This window comes from Triturus cristatus, chromosome 12, assembly GCF_964204655.1.
Source record: "Triturus cristatus chromosome 12, aTriCri1.1, whole genome shotgun sequence".
NCBI classification, from domain to species: Eukaryota; Metazoa; Chordata; class Amphibia; order Caudata; family Salamandridae; genus Triturus; species Triturus cristatus.
In genome coordinates, this window is record NC_140595.1 from 724969206 (window position 1) to 724988173 (window position 18968).

The 18968-nt window shown below is 40.6% G+C and overlaps 10 non-coding genes across 10 annotated transcripts; all 10 read left to right on the top strand.

Moving 5' to 3' along the window:
* The first annotated feature begins 685 nt into the window (after window positions 1–685).
* On the top strand, window positions 686–767 carry TRNAS-AGA (transfer RNA serine (anticodon AGA)). The gene has a single exon. It is a non-coding gene; the product is annotated as a tRNA-Ser (tRNA).
* A 1284-nt stretch (window positions 768–2051) lies between these two features.
* Window positions 2052–2123, top strand: TRNAH-GUG (transfer RNA histidin (anticodon GUG)). The gene has a single exon. It is a non-coding gene; the product is annotated as a tRNA-His (tRNA).
* A 2588-nt stretch (window positions 2124–4711) lies between these two features.
* Window positions 4712–4793, top strand: TRNAS-AGA (transfer RNA serine (anticodon AGA)). The gene has a single exon. It is a non-coding gene; the product is annotated as a tRNA-Ser (tRNA).
* A 1281-nt stretch (window positions 4794–6074) lies between these two features.
* Window positions 6075–6146, top strand: TRNAH-GUG (transfer RNA histidin (anticodon GUG)). The gene has a single exon. It is a non-coding gene; the product is annotated as a tRNA-His (tRNA).
* A 2587-nt stretch (window positions 6147–8733) lies between these two features.
* TRNAS-AGA (transfer RNA serine (anticodon AGA)) lies at window positions 8734–8815 on the top strand. The gene has a single exon. It is a non-coding gene; the product is annotated as a tRNA-Ser (tRNA).
* A 1281-nt stretch (window positions 8816–10096) lies between these two features.
* Window positions 10097–10168, top strand: TRNAH-GUG (transfer RNA histidin (anticodon GUG)). Its single transcript has one exon. It is a non-coding gene; the product is annotated as a tRNA-His (tRNA).
* Window positions 10169–12757: 2589 nt separating this feature from the next.
* Window positions 12758–12839, top strand: TRNAS-AGA (transfer RNA serine (anticodon AGA)). Its single transcript has one exon. It is a non-coding gene; the product is annotated as a tRNA-Ser (tRNA).
* A 1281-nt stretch (window positions 12840–14120) lies between these two features.
* On the top strand, window positions 14121–14192 carry TRNAH-GUG (transfer RNA histidin (anticodon GUG)). Its single transcript has one exon. It is a non-coding gene; the product is annotated as a tRNA-His (tRNA).
* A 2586-nt stretch (window positions 14193–16778) lies between these two features.
* TRNAS-AGA (transfer RNA serine (anticodon AGA)) lies at window positions 16779–16860 on the top strand. Its single transcript has one exon. It is a non-coding gene; the product is annotated as a tRNA-Ser (tRNA).
* A 1284-nt stretch (window positions 16861–18144) lies between these two features.
* Window positions 18145–18216, top strand: TRNAH-GUG (transfer RNA histidin (anticodon GUG)). The gene has a single exon. It is a non-coding gene; the product is annotated as a tRNA-His (tRNA).
* Window positions 18217–18968: the final 752 nt, after the last annotated feature.

Below are 18968 nucleotides of genomic sequence, written 5' to 3' on the forward strand. Positions count from 1 at the left end.
CTCGGCAAGCTACCACTTTAGAGAGTAAGGTTATATCTAACTTTAGCCTCTGCCAAACCTCTGGGGACTGGGGACTCTGTGCACACTGTACCTATTTGGGAACAGTATATACAGAGCCACTTTCTCACAGTAGTGATAAAGTGATTAGAGTCCTAAGGCCAACATAAAGATACAGCAAAACGTGAGGTGAAAAGCAAAAAGGTTGCTGGTAGGCCACCTTAAGGATGCCAGGTCTAACAAAAACTGAACTAAGGATAACATGAGTAAAACATCAGGTTTCTCTACTGCATTTGGTGAGACAAGTGGGCCTTCTTTTATCTTCCATTCAAGCAATCTTTGACAGACCCCTTTATTATAGAGCTTTTCAAGGATTAAAGATAAGGCACTTACAAGGAGTCCCAAATACTCAGAGATGGTTGACTTCTGTAATATGGGTCGTAGACTAAAAGCAGCGCAAAAACAGAGTGCAACAGGGTCCAAAAAATTGAGTGCCACAAGAGAGTTTGAATGCAAGCGTATCCTTTTACAGATCCAGAGATATACTCATCCAATTTTTGTTTTTAGGACAGAACGTGCATGATGAAAAAAACATTGTTTTTAAAAAGCGCATTGCAGAATATCAGTACTTTGATGTGGGAAAACTTCAAAACTTTCAAACAAAATATTTGTAGGCTGCTTACAGCAAGTTGTTGTGGCCGAGTGGTTAAGGCGATGGACTAGAAATCCATTGGGGTATCCCCGCGCAAGTTCGAATCCTGCCAACAACGAGAATCTTTTTATTATCGGCTACAATTTCAGAAGTTAACCTTTAGTATTTCTTCCATTTCAGTTTTATAAATAGGTGGCTTATTTTTGTGTCACTATTGCCTCTCCACATATTTGTTATCGCTACCTCTTTCATGTCTTTGCTACACCTCATTCCTACTTTAGCACTGGTGTAAACGCTTCAAATTATTATACCGTTGCTCTCTCATTCATACCTGCGCATACACTTGAAAGTTACTTTACCAATAAAAGACGCAAAGAGAGAAATAGAACAAAAGTGCTGGCTGGATTGGCAAACACACTTCATAAAACTGCATTTTCTTTTTTATTCTCCCCCTTGTTACATGCTTAACCTCCCCATGTGTAATTTCTCTTAACCTGCTGTCCCAGGAAGAGAATTTCATCTAAAGGCTCTTTCTCTGTTTTTTTTTTCCCTAGTCTGTCTTTCCCATTTCTTAGCTGTGTAACTGTTCCTTTACGCGCTCTATTTAAATGCCATCAATCTCATTTGAGCTCCTTGCTCCCGCTTCTGTTTTCTCCACCTCTCATACTGCCAGTTCTCTCTTTCTCTGTGGTTGGTGGCTACTTTCCTGAGCTTCCGAAGCCACGTGGTTCCTGCCTCTTGTTGTCAGACTTGAATTGGAAAAGGAACCATATTAACAAGCCTTTACCACTCACACACGGCGGAAGTTTATACTTTAATTCAGTGAGCTAAGAAAAGCGTGTTGTGGGTCCCCTACGAGCCATGGTGCTTGCTTCATCATGATTTGGCACCAGTCATTAGCCGCAGCTCTGCTAATGAGCCACTGAGGTCAGTTTCAATATTTACTCAAAAACATAACCATGCAGCCCACCCCTCAACTGTGTATTTATCTTGCTTTTCTGCTGTTCGTGTGATTAGCTGGGAGGAGCTCACGGCGACATCCTCCCTATAAAAGTGTAGATGGATCACTCTCTAACTCTTTCTTGCTTCACATACAAATGGCTTGAAAGGTGCAGGGAAGATGCAGGTCTAATAGACAGAATAGAAGGTCTGTGCCAGGTGGGTTTCTCTGCATTGTTGTTCCATCACAGGTCCGCAAGTGTAATGTGTGATCTTTGACTCCTGGCATTTCACAAGCAGGCGGCCAGGAAACGGTTTCAGCCTATCAACCACTGAGGAGACGCAGCCTCTGAATGAGGAATGAGGAAGCAATGAATACATCCAGCCTATCACAGGAACAGCCCTGAGTGTTCCGAATTATAAATTCTCCATGTCACTGTATGTCGTTGAGCCCAAGTAGCTCGCCGTGATCGTATAGTGGTTAGTACTCTGCGTTGTGGCTGCAGCAACCTCGGTTCGAATCCGAGTCACGGCATTGTGGTTGGCAATGTCACGGCAGTTGGGTGTTAAATTAACAGAATTAGCAAATGTACCAGTGGTTTTAGTAAAATGTCTATTAAAAACAGATCCTTTCAAATATTTAAACCATCTAACAACAAATGATTTAAACTCGCATGATTATAAGCTGTAGCTATAATGTATTTACTTATATAAATTATCGGTCTTGAACCTATTGGGGGTGGAGGGGGACCGGAGCTCACCCCCCAGGTGCAGTTGCGTGACCTGTGTTGTGGCTCTCTAGAGGGAAGGCACACATTTTGCTGTCACCCAGCCCAATCCAGACGTGTATTGGGGCCAGGTTTCAGGCAAATAGAGCAGTAAGTGCAGAGAAATGTTCACTCTCTAAAAGTGGCATTTCTAAAATAGTAAAGTTAAATCCAACCTCACCAGTAAGTAGGATTTTCAATAAATAAATAAAGCTACTCCTCTCCGATATGGAATTACCAAATAAAAAGTATAGGGGAATACACAGAGCTAACCTATGAGAGGGGTAGACCTCACAGTAGTGAAAAATGAAATAGACTGTTTGGTACTTACATGACACGCGAACCACCAAAGTACATATCTTATTTTTTACTTACATAGCATCATGCACCTAGGACTACCTAGGGCCTATCTTAGGTGTAAATTATATGTAATAAAAGGGGAGTTTAAGGCTTGGCATGTAGGCTGGGACTCCCCTGGGAGACCCCTGAGTCTATGCCCAGAACCATAACTCTGCCAGTCGAGTACTTACCTAAAAGCCGATAACTCACTTTTCTTCCATAGGCTAACATTGAGTGGTTTCACTTGGAAATTCTTCTAAGTGGTGTGGAGTTTTGGAACTTTAAAATATTCATCTAAAATCAGCCGAACAACGAATTCTGATTTACTCACCTGTTATCAGGAGAGACCTCAGTGCTGCATCTTGGAGCTCGGTACTGACCCTGAAAAGTAATTTTAACCGTACTTACCAGTAACTCGAATTTCCTTCCATGGGATATCATTGCCTGCTTTTTGCTGAAAATTTTCTAAGTGTCGATTTTTGAAACTTACAAATATTCTTTAAAAATCGTACCAACTGTGAAAACGTAATTGTTTACCTGTTTTAGATAGATGTCCCAGTACTGAGCCTAGGAGCCCAGCACTGGATTACAAAAGTAACGTGAACGTACTTTACCCGTAACTTGAATTTTCTTCCATAGGAAACCATTGACTGTTTTTCTGTGAAATTTCTTCTAAGTGTCGATTTTGCAAACATGTAAATATTCCTTAAAAATCGCCTGTATAACTTAAACGCAGTTTCTCAACTGCTTACAGGTGGTACAGTAGTGCTGGATCTAGGATCCAACACTGACCTAGAAAAAGTAACCATAACCCCACTTACCTGCTAAGTGAATTTCCTTCCATAGGATAACATTGGTAATTTGATCAGCAAAAGTTTCTAAGTGTCAACTTTTAAAATAGCAAAATATTGCTTAAAAATCACAACAGTAACTAAAACAAATTTACTCACTTGTTTCCAAGAACTGTCCCAGGACTGAATCTAGGATCCAGTCCTGGATTTAGAAAAGTAATCCTGAAAGTAATTAATTGCATATAACTTAAAATTCCCATTGAGCTCAATGTATTATTGTGATTCAAATTGTGTTGCCTATTGCAATAAACTGTAACTATTACCTGCAAAAGTCAATTGCCTATTGCAAAGTATTTAACTAAAGCATCTCATTCTGAGAAAGTATATTTTGATACCTAATGTTGGTTCTAAAATAAAACAACAATATCTTTTGTATGCAAACCAATGGCCTAGAGTTCAGTTCTTGAGTGTGTGAGACCATTTGCTGACTGAGTGTGTACAACAAATGTTTTACACTGCACTCTGATACTGCCTTACTGCTCGGCAAGCTACCACTTTAGAGAGTAAGGTTATATCTAACTTTAGCCTCTGCCAAACCTCTGGGGACTGGGGACTCTGTGCACACTGTACCTATTTGGGAACAGTATATACAGAGCCACTTTCTCACAGTAGTGATAACGTGATTAGAGTCCTAAGGCCAACATAAAGATACAGCAAAACGTGAGGTGAAAAGCAAAAAGGTTGCTGGTAAGCCACCTTAAGGATGCCAGGTCTAACAAAAACTGAACTAAGGATAACATGAGTAAAACATCAGGTTTCTCTACTGCATTTGGTGAGACAAGTGGGCCTTCTTTTATCTTCCATTCAAGCAATCTTTGACAGACCCCTTTATTATAGAGCTTTTCAAGGATTAAAGATAAGGCACTTACAAAGGAGTCCCAAATACTCAGAGATGGTTGACTTCTGTAATATGGGTCGTAGACTAAAAGCAGCGCAAAAACAGAGTGCAACAGGGTCCAAAAAACTTGAGTGCCACAAGAGAGTTTGAATGCAAGCGTATCCTTTTACAGATCCAGAGATATACTCATCCAATTTTTGTTTTTAGGACAGAACGTGCATGATGAAAAAAACATTGTTTTTAAAAAGCGCATTGCAGAATATCAGTACTTTGATGTGGGAAAACTTCAAAACTTTCAAACAAAATATTTGTAGGCAGTTTACAGCAAGTTGTTGTGGCCGAGTGGTTAAGGCGATGGACTAGAAATCCATTGGGGTATCCCCGCGCAGGTGCGAATCCTGCCAACAACGAGAATCTTTTTATTATCGGCTACAATTTCAGAAGTTAACCTTTAGTATTTCTTCCATTTCAGTTTTATAAATAGGTGGCTTATTTTTGTGTCACTATTGCCTCTCCACATATTTGTTATCGCTACCTCTTTCATGTCTTTGCTACACCTCATTCCTACTTTAGCACTGGTGTAAACGCTTCAAATTATTATACCGTTGCTCTCTCATTCATACCTGCGCATACACTTGAAAGTTACTTTACCAATAAAAGACGCAAAGAGAGAAATAGAACAAAAGTGCTGGCTGGATTGGCAAACACACTTCATAAAACTGCATTTTCTTTTTTATTCTCCCCCTTGTTACATGCTTAACCTCCCCATGTGTAATTTCTCTTAACCTGCTGTCCCAGGAAGAGAATTTCATCTAAAGGCTCCTTCTGTGTTTTTTTCCCTAGTCTGTCTTTCCCATTTCTTAGCTGTGTAACTGTTCCTTTACGCGCTCTATTTAAACGCCATCAATCTCATTTGAGCTCCTTGCTCCCGCTTCTGTTTTCTCCACCTCTCATACTGCCAGTTCTCTCTTTCTCTGTGGTTGGTGGCTACTTTCCTGAGCTTCCGAAGCCAGGTGGTTCCTGCCTCTTGTTGTCAGACTTGAATTGGAAAAGGAACCATATTAACAAGCCTTTACCACTCACACACGGCGGAGGTTTATACTTTAATTCAGTGAGCTAAGAAAAGCGTGTTGTGGGTCCCCTATGAGCCATGGTGCTTGCTTCATCATGATTTGGCACCAGTCATTAGCCGCAGCTCTGCTAATGAGCCACTGAGGTCAGTTTCAATATTTACTCAAAAACATAACCATGCAGCCCACCCCTCAACTGTGTATTTATCTTGCTTTTCTGCTGTTCGTGTGATTAGCTGGGAGGAGCTCACGGCAACATCCTCCCTATAAAAGTGTAGATGGATCACTCTCTAACTCTTTCTTGCTTCACATACAAATGGCTTGAAAGGTGCAGGGAAGATGCAGGTCTAATAGACAGAATAGAAGGTCTGTGCCAGGTGGGTTTCTCTGCATTGTTGTTCCATCACAGGTCCGCAAGTGTAATGTGTGATCTTTGACTCCTGGCATTTCACAAGCAGGCGGCCAGGAAACGGTTTCAGCCTATCAACCACTGAGGAGACGCAGCCTCTGAATGAGGAATGAGGAAGCAATGAATACATCCAGCCTATCACAGGAACAGCCCTGAGTGTTCCGAATTATAAATTCTCCATGTCACTGTATGTCATTGAGCCCAAGTAGCTCGCCGTGATCGTATAGTGGTTAGTACTCTGCGTTGTGGCCGCAGCAACCTCGGTTCGAATCCGAGTCACGGCATTGTGGTTGGCAATGTCACGGCAGTTGGGTGTTAATTTCACAGAATTAGCAAATGTACCAGTGGTTTTTGTAAAATGTCTATTAAAAACAGATCCTTTCAAATATTTAAACCATCTAACAACAAATGATTTAAACTCGCATGATTATAAACTGTAGCTATAATGTATTTACTTACATAAATTATCGGTCTTGAACCTATTGGGGGTGGAGGGGGAGCGGAGCTCACCCCCCAGGTGCAGTTGAGTGACCTGTGTTGTGGCTCTCTAGACGGAAGGCACACATTTTGCTGTCACCCAGCCCAATCCAGACGCGTATTGGGGCCAGGTTTCAGGCAAATAGAGCAGTAAGTGCAGAGAAATGTTCACTCTCTAAAAGTGGCATTTCTAAAATAGTAAAGTTAAATTCAACCTCACCAGTAAGTAGGATTTTCAATAAATAAATAAAGCTACTCCTCTCCGATATGGAATTACCAAATAAAAAGTATAGGGGAATACACAGAGCTAACCTATGAGAGGGGTAGACCTCACAGTAGTGAAAAATGAAATAGACTGTTTGGTACTTACAGGACACGCGAACCACCAAAGTACATATCTTATTTTTTACTTACATAGCATCATGCACCGAGGACTACCTAGGGCCTACCTTAGGTATAAATTATATGTAATAAAAGGGGAGTTTAAGGCTTGGCAAGTAGGCTGGGACTCACCTGGGAGACCCCTGAGTCTAAGCCCAGAACCATAACTCTGCCAGTCGAGTACTTACCTAAAAGCCGATAACTCACTTTTCTTCCATAGGCTAACATTCAGTGATTTCACTTGGAAATTCTTCTAAGTGGTGTGGAGTTTTGGAACTTTAAAATATTCATCTCAAATCAGCCGAACAACGAATTCTGATTTACTCACCTGTTATCAGGAGAGACCTCAGTGCTGCATCTTGGAGCTCGGTACTGACCCTGAAAAGTAATTTTAACCGTACTTACCAGTAACTCGAATTTCCTTCCATGGGATATCATTGCCTGCTTTTTGCTGAAAATTTTCTAAGTGTCGATTTTTGAAACTTACAAATATTCTTTAAAAATCGTACCAACTGTGAAAACGTAATTGTTTACCTGTTTTAGATAGATGTCCCAGTACTGAGCCTAGGAGCCCAGCACTGGATTACAAAAGTAACGAGAACGTACTTTACCCGTAACTTGAATTTTCTTCCATAGGAAACCATTGACTGTTTTTCTGTGAAATTTCTTCTAAGTGTCGATTTTGCAAACATGTAAATATTCCTTAAAAATCGCCTGTATAACTTAAACACAGTTTCTCAACTGCTTACAGGTGGTACAGTAGTGCTGGATCTAGGATCCAACACTGACCTAGAAAAAGTAACCATAACCCCACTTACCTGCTAAGTGAATTTCCTTCCATAGGATAACATTGGTAATTTGATCAGCAAAAGTTTCTAAGTGTCAACTTTTAAAATAGCAAAATATTGCTTAAAAATCACAACAGTAACTAAAACGAATTTACTCACTTGTTTCCAAGAACTGTCCCAGGACTGAATCTAGGATCCAGACCTGGATTTAGAAAAGTAATCCTGAAAGTAATTAATTGCATATAACTTAAAATTCCCATTGAGCTCAATGTATTATTGTTATTCAAATTGTGTTGCCTATTGCAATAAACTGTAACTATGACCTGCAAAAGTCAATTGCCTATTGCAAAGTATTTAACTAAAGCATCTCATTCTGAGAAAGTATATTTTGATACCTATTGTTGGTTCTAAAATAAAACAACAATATCTTTTGTATGCAAACCAATGGCCTAGAGTTCAGTTCTTGAGTGTGTGAGACCATTTGCTGACTGAGTGTGTACAACAAATGTTTTACACTGTACTCTGATACTGCCTTACTGCTCGGCAAGCTACCACTTTAGAGAGTAAGGTTATATCTAACTTTAGCCTCTGCCAAACCTCTGGGGACTGGGGACTCTGTGCACACTGTACCTATTTGGGAACAGTATATACAGAGCCACTTTCTCACAGTAGTGATAAAGTGATTAGAGTCCTAAGGCCAACATAAAGATACAGCAAAACGTGAGGTGAAAAGCAAAAAGGTTGCTGGTAGGCCACCTTAAGGATGCCAGGTCTAACAAAAACTGAACTAAGGATAACATGAGTAAAACATCAGGTTTCTCTACTGCATTTGGTGAGACAAGTGGGCCTTCTTTTATCTTCCATTCAAGCAATCTTTGACAGACCCCTTTATTATAGAGCTTTTCAAGGATTAAAGATAAGGCACTTACAAAGGAGTCCCAAATACTCAGAGATGGTTGACTTCTGTAATATGGGTCGTAGACTAAAAGCAGCGCAAAAACAGAGTGCAACAGGGTCCAAAAAATTGAGTGCCACAAGAGAGTTTGAATGCAAGCGTATCCTTTTACAGATCCAGAGATATACTCATCCAATTTTTGTTTTTAGGACAGAACGTGCATGATGAAAAAAACATTGTTTTTAAAAAGCGCATTGCAGAATATCAGTACTTTGATGTGGGAAAACTTCAAAACTTTCAAACAAAATATTTGTAGGCTGCTTACAGCAAGTTGTTGTGGCCGAGTGGTTAAGGCGATGGACTAGAAATCCATTGGGGTATCCCCGCGCAAGTTCGAATCCTACCAACAACGAGAATCTTTTTATTATCGGCTACAATTTCAGAAGTTAACCTTTAGTATTTCTTCCATTTCAGTTTTATAAATAGGTGGCTTATTTTTGTGTCACTATTGCCTCTCCACATATTTGTTATCGCTACGTCTTTCATGTCTTTGCTACACCTCATTCCTACTTTAGCACTGGTGTAAACGCTTCAAATTATTATACCGTTGCTCTCTCATTCATACCTGCGCATACACTTGAAAGTTACTTTACCAATAAAAGACGCAAAGAGAGAAATAGAACAAAAGTGCTGGCTGGATTGGCAAACACACTTCATAAAACTGCATTTTCTTTTTTATTCTCCCCCTTGTTACATGCTTAACCTCCCCATGTGTAATTTCTCTTAACCTGCTGTCCCAGGAAGAGAATTTCATCTAAAGGCTCTTTCTGTGTTTTTTTCCCTAGTCTGTCTTTCCCATTTCTTAGCTGTGTAACTGTTCCTTTACGCGCTCTATTTAAATGCCATCAATCTCATTTGAGCTCCTTGCTCCCGCTTCTGTTTTCTCCACCTCTCATACTGCCAGTTCTCTCTTTCTCTGTGGTTGGTGGCTACTTTCCTGAGCTTCCGAAGCCACGTGGTTCCTGCCTCTTGTTGTCAGACTTGAATTGGAAAAGGAACCATATTAACAAGCCTTTACCACTCACACACGGCGGAAGTTTATACTTTAATTCAGTGAGCTAAGAAAAGCGTGTTGTGGGTCCCCTACGAGCCATGGTGCTTGCTTCATCATGATTTGGCACCAGTCATTAGCCGCAGCTCTGCTAATGAGCCACTGAGGTCAGTTTCAATATTTACTCAAAAACATAACCATGCAGCCCACCCCTCAACTGTGTATTTATCTTGCTTTTCTGCTGTTCGTGTGATTAGCTGGGAGGAGCTCACGGCGACATCCTCCCTATAAAAGTGTAGATGGATCACTCTCTAACTCTTTCTTGCTTCACATACAAATGGCTTGAAAGGTGCAGGGAAGATGCAGGTCTAATAGACAGAATAGAAGGTCTGTGCCAGGTGGGTTTCTCTGCATTGTTGTTCCATCACAGGTCCGCAAGTGTAATGTGTGATCTTTGACTCCTGGCATTTCACAAGCAGGCAGCCAGGAAACGGTTTCAGCCTATCAACCACTGAGGAGACGCAGCCTCTGAATGAGGAATGAGGAAGCAATGAATACATCCAGCCTATCACAGGAACAGCCCTGAGTGTTCCGAATTATAAATTCTCCATGTCACTGTATGTCGTTGAGCCCAAGTAGCTCGCCGTGATCGTATAGTGGTTAGTACTCTGCGTTGTGGCTGCAGCAACCTCGGTTCGAATCCGAGTCACGGCATTGTGGTTGGCAATGTCACGGCAGTTGGGTGTTAATTTTACAGAATTAGCAAATGTACCAGTGGTTTTAGTAAAATGTCTATTAAAAACAGATCCTTTCAAATATTTAAACCATCTAACAACAAATGATTTAAACTCGCATGATTATAAGCTGTAGCTATAATGTATTTACTTACATAAATTATCGGTCTTGAACCTATTGGGGGTGGAGGGGGACCGGAGCTCACCCCCCAGGTGCAGTTGCGTGACCTGTGTTGTGGCTCTCTAGAGGGAAGGCACACATTTTGCTGTCACCCAGCCCAATCCAGACGTGTATTGGGGCCAGGTTTCAGGCAAATAGAGCAGTAAGTGCAGAGAAATGTTCACTCTCTAAAAGTGGCATTTCTAAAATAGTAAAGTTAAATCCAACCTCACCAGTAAGTAGGATTTTCAATAAATAAATAAAGCTACTCCTCTCCGATATGGAATTACCAAATAAAAAGTATAGGGGAATACACAGAGCTAACCTATGAGAGGGGTAGACCTCACAGTAGTGAAAAATGAAATAGACTGTTTGGTACTTACAGGACACGCGAACCACCAAAGTACATATCTTATTTTTTACTTACATAGCATCATGCACCTAGGACTACCTAGGGCCTATCTTAGGTGTAAATTATATGTAATAAAAGGGGAGTTTAAGGCTTGGCATGTAGGCTGGGACTCCCCTGGGAGACCCCTGAGTCTATGCCCAGAACCATAACTCTGCCAGTCGAGTACTTACCTAAAAGCCGATAACTCACTTTTCTTCCATAGGCTAACATTGAGTGGTTTCACTTGGAAATTCTTCTAAGTGGTGTGGAGTTTTGGAACTTTAAAATATTCATCTAAAATCAGCCGAACAACGAATTCTGATTTACTCACCTGTTATCAGGAGAGACCTCAGTGCTGCATCTTGGAGCTCGGTACTGACCCTGAAAAGTAATTTTAACCGTACTTACCAGTAACTCGAATTTCCTTCCATGGGATATCATTGCCTGCTTTTTGCTGAAAATTTTCTAAGTGTCGATTTTTGAAACTTACAAATATTCTTTAAAAATCGTACCAACTGTGAAAACGTAATTGTTTACCTGTTTTAGATAGATGTCCCAGTACTGAGCCTAGGAGCCCAGCACTGGATTACAAAAGTAACGAGAACGTACTTTACCCGTAACTTGAATTTTCTTCCATAGGAAACCATTGACTGTTTTTCTGTGAAATTTCTTTTTAAGTGTCGATTTTGCAAACATGTAAATATTCCTTAAAAATCGCCTGTATAACTTAAACGCAGTTTCTCAACTGCTTACAGGTGGTACAGTAGTGCTGGATCTAGGATCCAACACTGACCTAGAAAAAGTAACCATAACCCCACTTACCTGCTAAGTGAATTTCCTTCCATAGGATAACATTGGTAATTTGATCAGCAAAAGTTTCTAAGTGTCAACTTTTAAAATAGCAAAATATTGCTTAAAAATCACAACAGTAACTAAAACAAATTTACTCACTTGTTTCCAAGAACTGTCCCAGGACTGAATCTAGGATCCAGTCCTGGATTTAGAAAAGTAATCCTGAAAGTAATTAATTGCATATAACTTAAAATTCCCATTGAGCTCAATGTATTATTGTGATTCAAATTGTGTTGCCTATTGCAATAAACTGTAACTATTACCTGCAAAAGTCAATTGCCTATTGCAACGTATTTAACTAAAGCATCTCATTCTGAGAAAGTATATTTTGATACCTAATGTTGGTTCTAAAATAAAACAACAATATCTTTTGTATGCAAACCAATGGCCTAGAGTTCAGTTCTTGAGTGTGTGAGACCATTTGCTGACTGAGTGTGTACAACAAATGTTTTACACTGCACTCTGATACTGCCTTACTGCTCGGCAAGCTACCACTTTAGAGAGTAAGGTTATATCTAACTTTAGCCTCTGCCAAACCTCTGGGGACTGGGGACTCTGTGCACACTGTACCTATTTGGGAACAGTATATACAGAGCCACTTTCTCACAGTAGTGATAACGTGATTAGAGTCCTAAGGCCAACATAAAGATACAGCAAAACGTGAGGTGAAAAGCAAAAAGGTTGCTGGTAAGCCACCTTAAGGATGCCAGGTCTAACAAAAACTGAACTAAGGATAACATGAGTAAAACATCAGGTTTCTCTACTGCATTTGGTGAGACAAGTGGGCCTTCTTTTATCTTCCATTCAAGCAATCTTTGACAGACCCCTTTATTATAGAGCTTTTCAAGGATTAAAGATAAGGCACTTACAAAGGAGTCCCAAATACTCAGAGATGGTTGACTTCTGTAATATGGGTCGTAGACTAAAAGCAGCGCAAAAACAGAGTGCAACAGGGTCCAAAAAACTTGAGTGCCACAAGAGAGTTTGAATGCAAGCGTATCCTTTTACAGATCCAGAGATATACTCATCCAATTTTTGTTTTTAGGACAGAACGTGCATGATGAAAAAAACATTGTTTTTAAAAAGCGCATTGCAGAATATCAGTACTTTGATGTGGGAAAACTTCAAAACTTTCAAACAAAATATTTGTAGGCAGTTTACAGCAAGTTGTTGTGGCCGAGTGGTTAAGGCGATGGACTAGAAATCCATTGGGGTATCCCCGCGCAGGTTCGAATCCTGCCAACAACGAGAATCTTTTTATTATCGGCTACAATTTCAGAAGTTAACCTTTAGTATTTCTTCCATTTCAGTTTTATAAATAGGTGGCTTATTTTTGTGTCACTATTGCCTCTCCACATATTTGTTATCGCTACCTCTTTCATGTCTTTGCTACACCTCATTCCTACTTTAGCACTGGTGTAAACGCTTCAAATTATTATACCGTTGCTCTCTCATTCATACCTGCGCATACACTTGAAAGTTACTTTACCAATAAAAGACGCAAAGAGAGAAATAGAACAACAGTGCTGGCTGGATTGGCAAACACACTTCATAAAACTGCATTTTCTTTTTTATTCTCCCCCTTGTTACATGCTTAACCTCCCCATGTGTAATTTCTCTTAACCTGCTGTCCCAGGAAGAGAATTTCATCTAAAGGCTCTTTCTGTGTTTTTTTCCCTAGTCTGTCTTTCCCATTTCTTAGCTGTGTAACTGTTCCTTTACGCGCTCTATTTAAACGCCATCAATCTCATTTGAGCTCCTTGCTCCCGCTTCTGTTTTCTCCACCTCTCATACTGCCAGTTCTCTCTTTCTCTGTGGTTGGTGGCTACTTTCCTGAGCTTCCGAAGCCAGGTGGTTCCTGCCTCTTGTTGTCAGACTTGAATTGGAAAAGGAACCATAATAACAAGCCTTTACCACTCACACACGGCGGAGGTTTATACTTTAATTCAGTGAGCTAAGAAAAGCGTGTTGTGGGTCCCCTATGAGCCATGGTGCTTGCTTCATCATGATTTGGCACCAGTCATTAGCCGCAGCTCTGCTAATGAGCCACTGAGGTCAGTTTCAATATTTACTCAAAAACATAACCATGCAGCCCACCCCTCAACTGTGTATTTATCTTGCTTTTCTGCTGTTCGTGTGATTAGCTGGGAGGAGCTCACGGCGACATCCTCCCTATAAAAGTGTAGATGGATCACTCTCTAACTCTTTCTTGCTTCACATACAAATGGCTTGAAAGGTGCAGGGAAGATGCAGGTCTAATAGACAGAATAGAAGGTCTGTGCCAGGTGGGTTTCTCTGCATTGTTGTTCCATCACAGGTCCGCAAGTGTAATGTGTGATCTTTGACTCCTGGCATTTCACAAGCAGGCGGCCAGGAAACGGTTTCAGCCTATCAACCACTGAGGAGACGCAGCCTCTGAATGAGGAATGAGGAAGCAATGAATACATCCAGCCTATCACAGGAACAGCCCTGAGTGTTCCGAATTATAAATTCTCCATGTCACTGTATGTCATTGAGCCCAAGTAGCTCGCCGTGATCGTATAGTGGTTAGTACTCTGCGTTGTGGCCGCAGCAACCTCGGTTCGAATCCGAGTCACGGCATTGTGGTTGGCAATGTCACGGCAGTTGGGTGTTAATTTTACAGAATTAGCAAATGTACCAGTGGTTTTTGTAAAATGTCTATTAAAAACAGATCCTTTCAAATATTTAAACCATCTAACAACAAATGATTTAAACTCGCATGATTATAAGCTGTAGCTATAATGTATTTACTTACATAAATTATCGTTCTTGAACCTATTGGGGGTGGAGGGGGAGCGGAGCTCACCCCCCAGGTGCAGTTGAGTGACCTGTGTTGTGGCTCTCTAGAGGGAAGGCACACATTTTGCTGTCACCCAGCCCAATCCAGACGTGTATTGGGGCCAGGTTTCAGGCAAATAGAGCAGTAAGTGCAGAGAAATGTTCACTCTCTAAAAGTGGCATTTCTAAAATAGTAAAGTTAAATTCAACCTCACCAGTAAGTAGGATTTTCAATAAATAAATAAAGCTACTCCTCTCCGATATGGAATTACCAAATAAAAAGTATAGGGGAATACACAGAGCTAACCTATGAGAGGGGTAGACCTCACAGTAGTGAAAAATGAAATAGACTGTTTGGTACTTACAGGACACGCGAACCACCAAAGTACATATCTTATTTTTTACTTACATAGCATCATGCACCTAGGACTACCTAGGGCCTACCTTAGGTATAAATTATATGTAATAAAAGCGGAGTTTAAGGCTTGGCAAGTAGGCTGGGACTCACCTGGGAGACCCCTGAGTCTAAGCCCAGAACCATAACTCTGCCAGTCGAGTACTTACCTAAAAGCCGATAACTCACTTTTCTTCCATAGGCTAACATTCAGTGGTTTCACTTGGAAATTCTTCTAAGTGGTGTGGAGTTTTGGAACTTTAAAATATTCATCTAAAATCAGCCGAACAACGAATTCTGATTTACTCACCTGTTATCAGGAGAGACCTCAGTGCTGCATCTTGGAGCTCGGTACTGACCCTGAAAAGTAATTTTAACCGTACTTACCAGTAACTCGAATTTCCTTCCATGGGATATCATTGCCTGCTTTTTGCTGAAAATTTTCTAAGTGTCGATTTTTGAAACTTACAAATATTCTTTAAAAATCGTACCAACTGTGAAAACGTAATTGTTTACCTGTTTTAGATAGATGTCCCAGTACTGAGCCTAGGAGCCCAGCACTGGATTACAAAAGTAACGAGAACGTACTTTACCCGTAACTTGAATTTTCTTCCATAGGAAACCATTGACTGTTTTTCTGTGAAATTTCTTCTAAGTGTCGATTTTGCAAACATGTAAATATTCCTTAAAAATCGCCTGTATAACTTAAACACAGTTTCTCAACTGCTTACAGGTGGTACAGTAGTGCTGGATCTAGGATCCAACACTGACCTAGAAAAAGTAACCATAACCCCACTTACCTGCTAAGTGAATTTCCTTCCATAGGATAACATTGGTAATTTGATCAGCAAAAGTTTCTAAGTGTCAACTTTTAAAATAGCAAAATATTGCTTAAAAATCACAACAGTAACTAAAACGAATTTACTCACTTGTTTCCAAGAACTGTCCCAGGACTGAATCTAGGATCCAGACCTGGATTTAGAAAAGTAATCCTGAAAGTAATTAATTGCATATAACTTAAAATTCCCATTGAGCTCAATGTATTATTGTTATTCAAATTGTGTTGCCTATTGCAATAAACTGTAACTATGACCTGCAAAAGTCAATTGCCTATTGCAAAGTATTTAACTAAAGCATCTCATTCTGAGAAAGTATATTTTGATACCTATTGTTGGTTCTAAAATAAAACAACAATATCTTTTGTATGCAAACCAATGGCCTAGAGTTCAGTTCTTGAGTGTGTGAGACCATTTGCTGACTGAGTGTGTACAACAAATGTTTTACACTGTACTCTGATACTGCCTTACTGCTCGGCAAGCTACCACTTTAGAGAGTAAGGTTATATCTAACTTTAGCCTCTGCCAAACCTCTGGGGACTGGGGACTCTGTGCACACTGTACCTATTTGGGAACAGTATATACAGAGCCACTTTCTCACAGTAGTGATAAAGTGATTAGAGTCCTAAGGCCAACATAAAGATACAGCAAAACGTGAGGTGAAAAGCAAAAAGGTTGCTGGTAGGCCACCTTAAGGATGCCAGGTCTAACAAAAACTGAACTAAGGATAACATGAGTAAAACATCAGGTTTCTCTACTGCATTTGGTGAGACAAGTGGGCCTTCTTTTATCTTCCATTCAAGCAATCTTTGACAGACCCCTTTATTATAGAGCTTTTCAAGGATTAAAGATAAGGCACTTACAAGGAGTCCCAAATACTCAGAGATGGTTGACTTCTGTAATATGGGTCGTAGACTAAAAGCAGCGCAAAAACAGAGTGCAACAGGGTCCAAAAAATTGAGTGCCACAAGAGAGTTTGAATGCAAGCGTATCCTTTTACAGATCCAGAGATATACTCATCCAATTTTTGTTTTTAGGACAGAACGTGCATGATGAAAAAAACATTGTTTTTAAAAAGCGCATTGCAGAATATCAGTACTTTGATGTGGGAAAACTTCAAAACTTTCAAACAAAATATTTGTAGGCTGCTTACAGCAAGTTGTTGTGGCCGAGTGGTTAAGGCGATGGACTAGAAATCCATTGGGGTATCCCCGCGCAAGTTCGAATCCTGCCAACAACGAGAATCTTTTTATTATCGGCTACAATTTCAGAAGTTAACCTTTAGTATTTCTTCCATTTCAGTTTTATAAATAGGTGGCTTATTTTTGTGTCACTATTGCCTCTCCACATATTTGTTATCGCTACCTCTTTCATGTCTTTGCTACACCTCATTCCTACTTTAGCACTGGTGTAAACGCTTCAAATTATTATACCGTTGCTCTCTCATTCATACCTGCGCATACACTTGAAAGTTACTTTACCAATAAAAGACGCAAAGAGAGAAATAGAACAAAAGTGCTGGCTGGATTGGCAAACACACTTCATAAAACTGCATTTTCTTTTTTATTCTCCCCCTTGTTACATGCTTAACCTCCCCATGTGTAATTTCTCTTAACCTGCTGTCCCAGGAAGAGAATTTCATCTAAAGGCTCTTTCTCTGTTTTTTTTTTCCCTAGTCTGTCTTTCCCATTTCTTAGCTGTGTAACTGTTCCTTTACGCGCTCTATTTAAATGCCATCAATCTCATTTGAGCTCCTTGCTCCCGCTTCTGTTTTCTCCACCTCTCATACTGCCAGTTCTCTCTTTCTCTGTGGTTGGTGGCTACTTTCCTGAGCTTCCGAAGCCACGTGGTTCCTGCCTCTTGTTGTCAGACTTGAATTGGAAAAGGAACCATATTAACAAGCCTTTACCACTCACACACGGCGGAAGTTTATACTTTAATTCAGTGAGCTAAGAAAAGCGTGTTGTGGGTCCCCTACGAGCCATGGTGCTTGCTTCATCATGATTTGGCACCAGTCATTAGCCGCAGCTCTGCTAATGAGCCACTGAGGTCAGTTTCAATATTTACTCAAAAACATAACCATGCAGCCCACCCCTCAACTGTGTATTTATCTTGCTTTTCTGCTGTTCGTGTGATTAGCTGGGAGGAGCTCACGGCGACATCCTCCCTATAAAAGTGTAGATGGATCACTCTCTAACTCTTTCTTGCTTCACATACAAATGGCTTGAAAGGTGCAGGGAAGATGCAGGTCTAATAGACAGAATAGAAGGTCTGTGCCAGGTGGGTTTCTCTGCATTGTTGTTCCATCACAGGTCCGCAAGTGTAATGTGTGATCTTTGACTCCTGGCATTTCACAAGCAGGCGGCCAGGAAACGGTTTCAGCCTATCAACCACTGAGGAGACGCAGCCTCTGAATGAGGAATGAGGAAGCAATGAATACATCCAGCCTATCACAGGAACAGCCCTGAGTGTTCCGAATTATAAATTCTCCATGTCACTGTATGTCGTTGAGCCCAAGTAGCTCGCCGTGATCGTATAGTGGTTAGTACTCTGCGTTGTGGCTGCAGCAACCTCGGTTCGAATCCGAGTCACGGCATTGTGGTTGGCAATGTCACGGCAGTTGGGTGTTAAATTAACAGAATTAGCAAATGTACCAGTGGTTTTAGTAAAATGTCTATTAAAAACAGATCCTTTCAAATATTTAAACCATCTAACAACAAATGATTTAAACTCGCATGATTATAAGCTGTAGCTATAATGTATTTACTTATATAAATTATCGGTCTTGAACCTATTGGGGGTGGAGGGGGACCGGAGCTCACCCCCCAGGTGCAGTTGCGTGACCTGTGTTGTGGCTCTCTAGAGGGAAGGCACACATTTTGCTGTCACCCAGCCCAATCCAGACGTGTATTGGGGCCAGGTTTCAGGCAAATAGAGCAGTAAGTGCAGAGAAATGTTCACTCTCTAAAAGTGGCATTTCTAAAATAGTAAAGTTAAATCCAACCTCACCAGTAAGTAGGATTTTCAATAAATAAATAAAGCTACTCCTCTCCGATATGGAATTACCAAATAAAAAGTATAGGGGAATACACAGAGCTAACCTATGAGAGGGGTAGACCTCACAGTAGTGAAAAATGAAATAGACTGTTTGGTACTTACATGACACGCGAACCACCAAAGTACATATCTTATTTTTTACTTACATAGCATCATGCACCTAGGACTACCTAGGGCCTATCTTAGGTGTAAATTATATGTAATAAAAGGGGAGTTTAAGGCTTGGCATGTAGGCTGGGACTCCCCTGGGAGACCCCTGAGTCTATGCCCAGAACCATAACTCTGCCAGTC